Here is a 14134-nt window from a genome sequence, read left to right as displayed (position 1 = left end):
TCTGACTCGAGTGTTGCCCTGACTTGATTCATTGGAATACCTCCTTTAAGATCAATTAAGTATAGCTTTCATCTTGTACTATTGTTAATAATGAAGGGTGTCCAGGTTCTTGGCGTCTTGAACAAAGACTTGGACAAAACGCACAAACAAAGCGAGGAAGGAATGAAGAGTTTTATTGAAAATGAAAGTACACTCCACAATGTGCAAGTGGGCCTGAACATACGGGTTCAAAGGTCCCGCTACAGAATTTTTGGGAGTTTTAATACCTCCTAGAGGATTCCATTGGTTACTTCTGGTACACCCTATGCAAATAGAGAGGATGAAGTAAATTTACAGTTATTTACGGTGTACGCCCTATGGAGAGGATATTTCCTGTTACAGCTGAAGTGTGAATTGGCCTGATGTCCCCTGCCCCCAGAACCTATTTTACTGCCTCACTATTATCTTGTTTAATTCATATGTTAAATAAATCCATTTTACTATCATTATTTTACGCAATAATTACCTTGACGATATATTGAAGTATTACATATTCCTCTTGTACTGCAATTTAAAACAAACATTTTAAATTATCATTTTAAACACAGTGCCTAGATAACACCTATAATCATGCATATAGTCAATGGAATGCATACTGCTTTCTATCATGGCTGTGCTGCACTTTACTTACTATTACTTTATGTTCCCTTGGCTGTGACCCAGATCTCATCTCTTTTCCACACACTCACCGTTAAATACCACCATGTGCCCCAAGATACAACACTGTGCTCAGCATATTCACTTATTGCAGCAAAATCCCTTTGAAATATACACATTTTGTGCCCTAGCTTCAAAAGGTGTTCTTTTATGATACCTCTTAATTTTCTTATACTCCACCATTCATAGGGTTAGGTGATAGGATTTGTATCTTTTAAATTTCTTCTACTTTTCTTTCAATTAAGCGCAGCTTTCATGGAGAAAACAAACAAAACCTCCACCACCTTAATATTTATATTTTCACTTACACAGTTACCTTTCTCTTTCTAGTATGTACTCATCATACATTAAAGGTTTTTGTGTCTGACGTACTTTATTTGTTGACTGACCATTTGCTGACAGCATCCTTGAGAAGTTCAACATCAAGGTTAAAAAAAAAATGCTTTTTCTCTCAAATGGGCTCAGCCACTTACTGCCAAACTTACACTATAAATTTTGTCAAAACAAGATACAACAAACTTTCTCTTTTTTTTGAGACGGAGTCTCACTCTGTCGTCCAGGCTGGAGTGCAGTGGCCTGATCTCGGCTCACTGCAAGCTCCACCTCCCGGGTTCATGCCATTCCCCTGCCTCAGCCTCCTGAGTAGCTGGGACTACAGGTGCCTGCCACCACGCCTGGCTAATTTTTATATATTTATTAGAGACAAGGTTTCACCGTGTTGAGCAGGCTGGTCTTGAACTTCTGACCTCAGGTGATCCACCTGCCTCTGCCTCCCAAAGTGCTGGGATTACAGGCGTGAGCCACCATGCCGGGCCCGATACTGATGAACTTTCTATTGGAAACTGATGTAAGTATGGTCATTCACAATCATTAGATGTCTTTTTGTAGTAATTCTTCAGTTGTAGGACATGTGCAAGCGCTATCAGTCTCCCTACTGTCAGATGATATGTTATAATGAAAACAACTCTCAGAATAAATTCTGCTGTGCTGGGAAATGTTATTGTCATTTAGGTAAAAAAAAAATTATAAAACGATCATAGAGGCTCAATGAATTCCAAGTGTTGTGTCTTCCCCAAATCTTGAAGGTTGATATGAGTCACAAGTAACAATATTCTAGCAGCAAAATTTGATGAACCTTCTAATCAGTGTCAGCACATAACCCATAGGAATTACAGGCATGAGGACCTATTTACGTGGGATCCTTTGTTTTCTCTACTTTGCATAATCATGGAAGTGACTTCCCAATACTTTTACTGATTCACACCTAACTTATTACTCATCCTAGAAGTGAAAAATATTTACAAATGTCCGTTATACTATTTAATAAATCCTTGGTATAGATGGCAGTAAGTATAGCTAAAGTATTTTGATAATCATAGCTTGAGGGTAAATTTTTAATTTTAGTTTTGAATTATTAAATAACCACACAGAAAGAGTGTATATCAGATTACGTGAAGCCAAATATTAACTAAAAGAGAAGCATGAGACCCAAGGACTAAGGCTTCAATGGATAGACTGATTATAATGCTGGCTACTAATGTTAGTGGAAATGTAACTGTGCTGGCATTTTTTTTTTTTAAATGACTGTTCTTGTTTATCAGGGCCGAGATTTTGAGTGGGCTGTGCTAATTCTATTATTTTCTCATAAGTAAGTTTGCCCATATAATTCACAAAATTAACCTGGGCATTTTTTAAAGGGAAAGGGGATAATAACTGGATAGTTTCTGGGGAAAGCATGTTTAGTACTACCTCAAACAACCTGGAATATGTATTCATCCTACTAATTTTAGAGAATATGGAGTTTTGCAGAACATATTCTGAGTTACGGAAGATTTTGTACAAACTATCACCAACATACCAACAATCTGTGCTACTGTGGCAGAGTCTGCTCATTGACCATAAAAATCTCTGTTTCTTTTCCCTGGGAAGACAACTGAGCCAAATTTGTTAGAATTCTTTACATTTAGCTGTGATAATATGACTGAATTCAGGTCAATGGAAGGAGAACAAAAATAATGCATGCTTCTTCTAGGCCTGTCCTTTTCCTCCTCTGGTTGATTCTGGCAACAGAATAATCACCTGGTGGTCTGGACTAGCCTTACAATTGAAGGTGGCACAGTGGTCCTCAGCATGGGTCCCTGAATGACTGTGGAAAATATGCTCTCATCCCCTCACCAATTACCCTGGACTGTTAGATGATCTACTCTTCTATTATGTTGAACCACTATGTACTTGAGTCTATGAGTTGTGGTAGCCCAGCATTGCCTAATTTATTGGAATACCTTTTGGATCTTTACAATCTGCCTGTATTTACAGTTTTATTTGCCAAGGTCTGGGGACATTTGGTTTTAGTTTTTCGTTTTATTGTGTCTGTTTATATATCTTTATTATTACCACTATTATTATATTCTTTGTATATGAAAAAAACACTCTGCTGATTTTACTGAGATTTCTTTTATTACCAGTTGTTAATAAGCAGTATATGTGGGCTATTGAGTCACCCCATTATAGTTAGCATGCTATAATGAAAGCAAGTAATTTGAATTCTGTGTAACGCTTACCTCACAATGTGTCAAAGGTAAGAGTTGATAAATTCCACAAACCTGGATACGTTTACCCCTAAGAGTTCAAACAGCGGAACAGTGAGTAAGTAGTATTCATAAAGTTGTGGACATTTTTGGTAGGCTAGGCTAGTAAGAGAAAGTTTCTTTGATGAACTGATATTTGAGCAGATATTTGAATAATATGAAATAACAAGCTATGAAAAGCTGGCACAAAGAATTTTACATGACTTTGTTAATACCACTAAACTGAATGACTTGCAGGAAGCCAAGAACACTCAGGGAACAGATCCAATCCTCAAGATTTAAAGTTGTGGGAGTAGCAAAATGCTATCAGCTACATTGTTTGAGAGAAAAAAAACACAGCATTTTATTGGTATTTCATTTAAACACTGTTATATACAAGTGTTTCTATTACTTCTTCTTATCTGCAGTAATACATCTTTGTAAGTATAATTGAAAAAAGTGCCACTATCCATATATTTCCTGCCTAGTTAATGACTCTAATACTAATTGAAAAGCTTCTGCAGTGTCATAATTCCATCAATAAATCTATGTATTTATAGCAATACTATCAGCAAAGTGTCCCATTGTTTTGACCTGGTGCCATTTTAGAACAGGCAATAAATGAGGGGAGGAATAATAATTTCAAGAGCAAACCTTCCTGTTTCTCATGCATACATATGTTTCAGACCTAAGAAAACATTAGCTCTTTAAAACTTTTCCTTTAACTTTTGGAAAACTAGATATTTATTGTTCTTAATTTATATGATATTTCTTACCGCATTGTAACATCATCTGTAAATAGTCCATGTCACCATTTTATTTTCCTTTGGGTCATGGGCCTTCTGTTATACAATATGATTTTAATTACATTTGGAATATTTTTAAAAAATAATCCTTAATAGCAGACATAGCAATTGCTAGTCTGAAGCACTTTCTCCTGTTCACCCCATCCAGCTATACTAATATGATTTTCATAGTTTGTAACCAGTTTTCAACATTTAACTGCAAATACAAGTAGGGCAGAGAGTTCATGTGTGAAAACTTGGTAGTTTTATTCTGACATTTAAACTGTTTTTACTTTTAGATAGAACACGTAGCTTTCTCGCACAGTGAGGCAAGTGTTGCACAGAATTTATAGAATTCACATTTGAAGCTCAATCTCCTATTATTGCCAAATACAGGATAGAATTAATAACCGTGTCTAGTTTGCAAATATGGATCTTGGTGTCCACGAGTGTGCTATACAATGCTGATAAAATAGTTATCAAAACTGATATGTAACCCCTGTTCTCATGGAAACTTGACAAGAAACAAATGCAAAGGAAGCCAGTCATTGGATAATTAATTATACAAAAACCATTTAGTAAAAATTGTGTTTAAGTAATTAGTTTGTGAGGATAAAACAGACACAACAAAACAGAAATTTGTAAGAAAAAGTAAATCTTAACCTAGCCCAGAATATAACACAATATGTCCTTGGGGAAATAATTGTGTGTTGAGACCTGATAGATGAATGAGTGCCAGTAGGAAAATGTGGTGGGCATGGAGAGGTAGCATTTTAGTAAAGACAGAGCACGGTCTATGACGATAAATTGGGAACATGCTTGATGTTTGAAAAATGGAGACAAGGATGATATCTCTGGAGCTTAATGAGTGAAAGGGAGATTGGCAGAAAATTGGGCTGAAGTCAGAGTCAATGAACGGATCCTACAGAGATTCTAAGAGAGTGAAGGATGAAGATTTTATTCTACGTGCAATGGAAAGGAGCTTACGGTGTTTAAGTATGATTTGACATAATCAGCCTTGCTACTGAAGGAGATGATTCGCACTGCTGATGGAGAAGAGTTTAGACTAGGACAATAATATTGGATATATTGGTTGTAATGGAAGGCATTAGAAACACATAATAGGTCAGACACAAAGCCAACTATAGTTTCCATGGATTTAGCCCGAGATGGTGAATTAGAGCTATGTTTTGTAGTTAAAACCGCTAAGATTCTGAGTAAGGAGGAGGAGATGCTGCTGTTAAGTATAAAGGTGCTGGTAAACTGACAGAGGGGAACAGGGTATGAGGATTACTCCTACTCCTCTGCCTAAAATTCTATCATGGGTTTCCATTGCCAAGACAATGAAGATGGATGCTAGTGGCTAAAAGAATAAGTGTTCTGGCCAGGCACGGTGGCTCACGCCTGTAATTCCAGCACTTTGGGATTCTGAGGCAGGTGGATAACGAGGTCAGGAGTTTGAGACCAGCCTGACCAATATGGTGAAACCCCATCACTACTAAAAATACAAAAATTAGCCAGGCAAGGTGGCATGTGCCTGCAATCCCAGCTACTCAGGAGGCTGAGGCAGGATAATTGCTTGGACCCCAGAGGCAGAGGTTGCAGTGAGCTGAGGTCACGCCACTGCACTCCAGCATGAGCAACAGGGCTTGACTCTGTCTCAAAAAAAAAAAAAAAGTACTCTAATTTGGATTCCCTGTACTTTCAAATTGAGCTTTCTTAATTAGAATATATGCAGTCTAAAATCAGTCTAAAATACCTAACCTCCCTTGGTTTCTGGCTGTATAAATGGTGATAATAATTGTGTGTCTCTCAGAGTGTTGGCACATATATGGATTAAAAACAGTGTGAAAAAATTTACATAATAATTGACTCTTCACAAGCATACAGTTACAGTTAATTATGAAATTAAACTTTACTGATATGGCCTACTGATCCCTACTAAGGTTCTAGGCATCTGTGTTCATGTCTCCATGATTGCCCAGTGGCACTCTTTCCCTTACACCTGGCACTCCAGGGACACTAGCCACCTTTCATTTCTTCTGGCATACTGTAATTGGTTCTGCCTCAGCTTCTGCTTGGCAGGATGCCAGGAGTTAATTCTCTTCTGCTCCTGCCTTCACCTAGTTAATATTTACTCATCCTTCAAGTCTCAGCTCAAATGTCAGATTCCTCAGAGGAGGCATCTTCTACCAGACTGCAAATTTGTGAAGGCATAGGAGACAATGCTTAGCAAACTGTTTCTCAACAGCACCCACTGCAATATTGACAACATGACAAAGACTCCACAGGTATTTATTGGATGAGTTAATTGCTAATGATCAAATAAATAAATGGAAAAGAATCATGTTTCGGGACAAAGACTATGAGTTTCAATGTGGATATACTGACAGTGAAAGATCTATGGACTATTTAAATGGAGATTTTATTTTTTTCTATCCTAAAATAATGTTTGCTGATGGAGAAAAAAGTAAGAAGAGGGCAAAGGATCCTAGACTTTCTCTGAGACTCTGAATACAAATGCTCCTCCACAAGATAGAGTTGTTTTAGTACTACTGAAGTGTTAAGTACTAAGACAGAAACATTTAAAAAGCAATAATCAGAGTAAGAGAAAAATGTTGGAGGTAATCACAATGAACTGGATGTTTCACTATTAATAGATTTGAATCTTCGTTTATTGGGATGGTAAGGAATATCACCTTGTAAGTGAAAAGACACCTTTAATTCAGAATAGTTCAGACTCAATTACCAAATAGAGGCTAAGAGTTTCAAATCTGTAAAAGTAATATATTACATTGGGAAAGAGTTTGTGTTCATTTGCTATTTGACACACAATATTTAATAGAATATGGTACACGAGGAGTTTCTCTTTGGAAATAATATTATGCATTCTTGGAAAAGCTCGTGCTTTATAAAATCAGATACTGAGATTAATAAGTACAAATAATGAGAAATAATAAGTAAAATTAATGGGAAAATGGAGGCATCCATGCAAAATCTATGCAATTTTTAAACCAGAGGATTTAATGAACAGTAAGAATGTAAACCAAAAGCTGTGTTAAATCTCTGTTGCTATCTGCACCCACTACCACCCAGGTCTTCTCTGTGGGATTCAAGGCAACCTAGAAGGAACAGATAACCACTCCACACTCACAGTGTACCTTTCTGGGGAGAAAATCCTAGTACAGGTGGTTGCTCTTATTTTTCTCAAAATTGAAATAACATGTTCACTGATGCCAGTGCAGCAGCTAAGTTGATGAATAAATTTGCCTTCCTCTGCTGAAGTTCATAATTACATTATACTGATATCATTCTATGTATTAGTTGCTTGTGAACTAATTTTTATTATAGAAACGTGTTACAGGTGAACAGACTCCACAGAAAGATAGCTTCCAACAATTTATCAGGATTGGTCTCATAATATTTCAGTTTCTCATAAGATTTCAGGTTCCTTATTAAATAAATAATATTAGAGTCAAACAATATAGAAAGATGTGGCTATTATAAATAATATGGCACACATATATATGGGCTAATACAGAAAGATGCCCTCAGCTAAAATGAAGGGGGGGACACCAACCTTTTCTTAAAGTGAATATACATCAAATCGTGACCAAAATGAAGTTTAAAAAATTTTACTGCAGGAATAAATGTTTCAAAACTGAAAAATAATGTGTGGTCTGTGTGTGCATGTGTGTGTGTGTTTGTGTGTATGCAAGTGTTGTGGAAATCTGGAATTGTTCCTTTAGTCCAACTTGTTTGCTTTTTCTAATTATAACAGGGGTGAGAGGTCTCATCGACTATCTGGGGGAAGAGGGAACACCTGCAGATTTCAGGGAACCATTAAATATGTACTTCTAAAATTCTCCAACCTATGCGCTTTTCCTCCTTCCTTTCCAGTTTTTTCCACTAACATTTCATCCTCACCAAGTATATTTGTATTTCCCATTTGCAGCGACTTACCTTCTCTCCCTGTTGAAGTAAACGAGTCCCCATGTTTGTATTGGCTGTATAACTAATATTTGGAACACAGAAGATCAGCCTCAGTCTTTAGTAAAAACTTATTATTACTTCTTGCTTTTCCTCAATTTCCTCTCTCATCATACAACTAGATTTCATTATATTCTCAATATACGTTTGTTCATTTTTGTTGTTGTTAATCTTTAATTCAGCAGCTACTATTTAAAAAATGAGAGGTGAACACTGTTTTTTGTAACTTTCCTAAAATTCTATGGTCCATTTTGGAAAGGATCATTCCATCACATAAATGCATTATTTCTCAAAATAAGAAAACCAATCAGCTGTATCCCTGAGAATTCTCCTTACCTAAGCATGAGAGTAATGGAGTGTGTGCCCACGAGGGGAAGAGAAGAAGGCAACACTGCCTTATCCTTTAGAAGGCTTGCAAAATTTCCAAAGGAATATTGTAATTATTTTGCCTTGGGGAAAGACATTTATTTAGTCAGTTAATTGGCAAGTTTTTATTTAAGGCCTAATGTATGGAAAGTATTATACTGAATGTACGAAAAGTATTGTGCTTTCCATAGATTCAATGATGAACAAACCTGACAATTTTTTTTTTGAGACAGGTTCTGTTGCCCAGGCTGGAGTGCAGTGGAGTGATCTAGGCTCACTATAGCCTCCACCTCCCAGGCTCAAGCAGTCCTCCCACTTCAGCCTCCCAAAGTGCTGGGACCACAGGCATGAAACACCACACCCAGCCTGACAAAAACTTTGCCCTCAGAAAACTAATTTTATTGTAGGTATATAGTACCGAATTTATTTTATCTTTAATACATATATCTTAAGTCACTTTGTATACATTAGATTAAAATAACCTTGTCTCCATAAAAAAGATACTATTCAAGAAAGTATTGTAGTTTATTAATATGTTCTCACAACAGTTTTAAACTTTTTATTTTGAAACAGTTTGGAACCTCAGAAAAGTTGCAAAAAGTATAGGGAAAGTATTCTTTATTCAGCTTCTTTTAATGTTAACATCTTCCATAACCGCATAAGGTTACTGAAAGAAGGAAGGTCAGCCTGGGCAACATAGTGAGAACCCCACTGACAAAAAATAAAATGTTAGCCAGACATGGTGGCACAAGCCTGCAGTCCCAGATACTCAGGAGGCTGAGGTGGAAGGGTCACTTTGGCCTGAGAGCTAGAGGCTGCTTGAGCCATGATCACTCCACTTCACTTTAGTCTATATGAAAGAGCAAGACCCTGATTCAAATAAACAAACAAACAAACAAAAATAATAATAAGAAGAAAGGTTACATTGAAAAAAATACTACTAATTTATCTACTGATTTTTCCTGCTGTTTCAAGACTTTGGCACTTTTGAATAGCATCAGCCAGCCATCAGCCATTTTCCCCGTAAACTGGGTTTTGTATGATGTTTTCTCACAATGAAATTGATGTTTTTTTTTTCTTTTTTGGGGGCAAGATTACCACAGAAGCCCTATTGTGCCTTTCTCAGTGAATCATGTCAGGTGTTGTATGTTGTCATCCTAATATCTTATTTCTGGTAATACTAACTTTGGGGTGGTGCTTGTCGAGTTTCTCCACCATGAAGTTATGTTGTCTCTTTGTAATTAGTGTTTGATAATTTGAGATGTAAAGGGATATTTTGAAAGAATATAAGTATCTTCTTTTCCATGATACTTTTTGTCCAGTAATTTTAGCACCTATTGGTCTTGTCAGCAGCAATTATTTTGAAGTTTATAGCTGATGTTTCCATTTTGAGGAATGATTTTTAGTCTGTTTTATTTATATATTTTTTTCTCTGGTTTTCTCTCAGTTGTTCCTATGTCCTGGTGAACCTGTAATTTTGAGATTGATTGCCAGACAATTGCCAGTGTCTGAATTATATGAATTTTGCTCAGAGAAAATTTAATATTTTTCTGAAAGAGTAATAGTATATGCAAATTTCCTTGACCCCACCAGACATTCAGCTGATTCAAGACTTAATTTTCAGTCCTTGTGATAAAATACTTATTTCTTTTTTCCTTCTTTCTCCTAGAGGTTGACCTTCATACATTTCCACTAAGTGCAGGGGTTATTTACTGAGTCTGTTCTCTTGGTTGAATGCTGATGTCTAATTTTTGCCTGTACTATAACTTTCAAACTGCCAAAGTCTCTGCTTGGGCTTTCAGTCTTCTAGGAACTGCTTTATGCTTGGAAATTTCCACCTCTCACTCCATGCATTTGAAACTCATGAATCAGCTATTTTCTTCATAAAAGATTGCACAGAGGTTATTGGGCTTCATTCTTTGCAGTTCCACTTTCCTTAATATTAACCCCTAATTTGTCACTTATTTAGTAGCTCTGAAAACAACATTTAGCTCCTGTGGCAAGTGAATCTGTTGTAAATTATACTCCACGGCTACCCACTATACCCCTGCAATCAGAATTATAGGACTCATATTCCAATGTTTTCCTTTGTTCGAGGAGCTTAATTCCTCACGTCCTGTCTGTGGCTTTCTGATTCTTCTACACCATTGTTTTGTTTCATTTACCCAGCATTTCTTATTGTTATCAGTGGGCAGTTTAGTCTGATACTATCTTCTCCATTACAGCCAGTGGAAGAATGTTCAGCATCTCATTTTGGATCAGTCTTAGACTGGCAGTTAAGATATTATAGTATTTAACATTGTTTTTGTTATTAGTATTGTTATTAAATCTTTACATATTTGTGAATGTGCTTATGTGTATGTGTAAACTGCGGAGTAGAAATGGATGTTTTATTAAACTTTATTGTTAGCTAATTTTTCTCAGACTGTAATTTCTATTGCTCTTAATTTCTAAGAGCAATAGAAAAAGTCATTTTGTAAATGCAAAAGTTACAGAGGTTGAATGGTACGTAAATTAATTTCAACATAAAATGAAAGTATTGACTTTAATCTTTATGGTTGAACACATTTTATTTTCTACTCGATTTGGATTGTGCCTTTATTTCAGTCTTGATTTTGCATCCATCAGGGATTACATAGCTGATATCTAATTTAATTTAAATAACAATGTCAGTTATTATGAACAAAAACTATCATTTAAATCATTTTAAATAGCTATATTCATTACCAGAATATAGATGAGAAAATATATATGTATATATTCATTATCAGAATATAGATGAGATTCTAGATATAACTTGTAAACTGTGTGAATTATCTATGAATAATTAATTGGTCAATTGAAGAATAAAGGTTTATTATTGCAGCCATAATTAACTAAAATTATGAAACCAATGAATTTAACATTCAAAAAATGTGAGCAATTTAAAAATAATTATGTATAGAGTAAAAAAATTGACCACTAGATGACTATTAAGAACAGCACAATGTCTAAATAAATTTAGGAAAAGAACGTTCTCATTTTAGCTTAATTAATGATAATAATCATTTATGTAATAAGGAAAGACAGAATAATAGATTAGAACTGTTTGGGGTAATAACATGCCAATTATCACTTAAAATAACCTTGAATTATTGGACATACAGTGATATTAGACCCTGAGTTTTTAAAGAAAAGATCATTTAATCAATAAAAATTAGAATATTAATTTTGTTTTCTCAAATTCCAAAATGATCAGAAATTCAAAATTATACATAAAATTTCAAAAGATAAATTTTAATCTAGTTTTTAATAAAAAGATCTAATATAATTTTTGAGTAAAAATGTTTTATTTTTGTATATTAGAAATTCATTATTTGGTGTTGAATTTTAAATTTTGACTTGGCTTTGTTTGAACATTTATTTCTAATGCTTGAACATTTCATATTCGACTAAAATATGCAATTGTTTAAACTAAAAAAACATGAGTAACCCACCAGCAACATGGTAAAGCTATTACATGGAGAATAATAACTGCTAACTCTTCACCAAACCCTCTTCTTTATTTTCAATCTTAATTATAATGGTGTATGTACAACTATGACACTTTCTTTTTCTTTTTTTTTTTTTTTTGAGAGGGAGTCTCCCTCTGTCACCCAGGCTGGAGTGCAGTGGCGCGATCTTGGCTCACTGCAAGCTCTGCCTCTCGGGTTCACACCATTTTCCTGCCTCAGCCTCTGGAGTAGCTGGTACTACAGGCGCCCGCCACCATGCCCGGCTAATTTTTTGCATTTTTTTTTTGGTAGAGATGGGGTTTCACCGTGTTACCCAGGATGGTCTCGATCTCCTGACCCCGTGATCCGCCTGCCTCGGCCTCCCAAAGTGCTGGGATTACAGGTATGAGCCACCGCGCCCAGCCGAGCTATGGCAATTTCACTGTGCCATGCACGGGGGCAAAGGCTTTATATCAGAAAAGACCATATTGCACTATGTGATGCTTTTAACTCAATAACATTATTAAATAATCCATTGTATATACTTTTGTGCAGTTCTCTGTTAGGTGCTTGTTCACAAAATATTGCAAATCACCAAAAAAAATCCTCAACATCTGCATGTAAAATGTGCTACTTCCCTTGCAAATACAAAAATCAACCATAGAACACTGCCAACTTTATTTGGCAAACATGCAAGAAAGACTGCGCACATAGACCCACAGCTTTAGCATTGTATTATTTAATTTAGAAATTTAATTCTTAATATGAAATCTAGGCTGCTCCTCTGCTTGTGTGGATCTCTGATTTCAACATTCAACAAAATGAAGGTAATAAAATGTGTTAAAATATTTGGATTATATTTTCATTTTTTAATTTGAAAGGAATGCTTTCAAGCACGTGCCAGATTTTTGGTATATCTTAGTCAAGACTTGAAACTCATGAACATATAGACTAGTTTTGATTAGATATTTTGTTTTTAATATATTCATTCCCAGTTACACAGATGCATTTACTTAGAACTCATTATACTTTATCCTGAGAGTAAACAAAAAATAGATGAAGAGAAATAAGTATTACAGAAAAATAGAGGGTATGTTATAATGAAGTATATATTGCTACATATAATTAATTTCCTTGAACTATTAAAAGCAAACCTTTGATGCATGAGTTTATCACTTTTGTTGGATTGGTGTCAAGGCAGAAATTCAACATGTATATTTCTAACCAGAATTATGGTTGACTCACCCAGTATAGCCAATTCTTTATTTTTTTAACTGCGAATAATCTTGGGAATAATGGTGAATGGAAACTTTGGCCTGCCTTTAAATGACGATAGGGTGAGGAACAACAAGAACAAAAAATGAAAAAACAAAAAAACTTACTCTGGAAACCTAGTTCAGAGAACACAGAATTGTATCCGACATGACATTGCAGTATCTGTCTCATCCTTGAAACTGACCATTGGTGGAGTCTTTCACACCCTGCCAGTGAATCTGAACCATTTTGTAAAAAAGAACTTAAATCAGAAGTGAAAACAAGCATTAACATGTCAAAGTGCGAGCAAAATTAAAATGAATTTCAGCAGTCCATTGCCCCATACACTACTCAGTGTTATTCATAATTTTGAAAGTCAATATGTTTTCTTAGTTTAGTTCTTTTGCTGTTCCTACCTTCATATGTATCTGCTCTTTAAATAATAACAACAAATATTTTCAGTAATTTTTTCGTAAGCCAAAGTGTTTATATTCCAACTTTTATTTATATCAGTATAGTCTCATGCATATTTATTTTATATCTTGAGTTGTAATCCAGTGCCACGCTATTTATTTTGTTGCTTAATTTATTGTTCCAGGTCTGGTCATCAGGAGCTCTTTTAGCTTAACTTGTGTTTCCCTTTGATATGCTGTCATTCTATTGTTTGAGCACATCTTTACTTTATTTCCTCTGTCCTAAACCTAGGAAACAGCAATTCCTCTGAGGAGCTCTGGCTTCTCTAATTGGAGAATGGTATTTAGAAACCAAGATCTAAGTGCTAAGTGCATTCTTTGCTAGTAAGGTCACTGCTTCCTCAGCAGACAAATCTAGGAAATACATGCTGTATCCTAACATCTTAACTTCATGTTATTTCTGTATCTGTTTGTCAATAAATCTGTATCTATATATATTTTAAGTTGAGGATATGCCTTTTTTATTTCTGTGACTCAAATTCAGGACAAAAGGGTTTATCCTAGACTTATATTCTTGCATATCTGTAGCT

The sequence above is a fragment of the Gorilla gorilla genome, chromosome 3 (genome assembly GCF_029281585.2).
Source record: "Gorilla gorilla gorilla isolate KB3781 chromosome 3, NHGRI_mGorGor1-v2.1_pri, whole genome shotgun sequence".
Lineage (NCBI taxonomy): Eukaryota > Metazoa > Chordata > Mammalia > Primates > Hominidae > Gorilla > Gorilla gorilla.
This window is presented reverse-complemented; position numbering follows the sequence as displayed.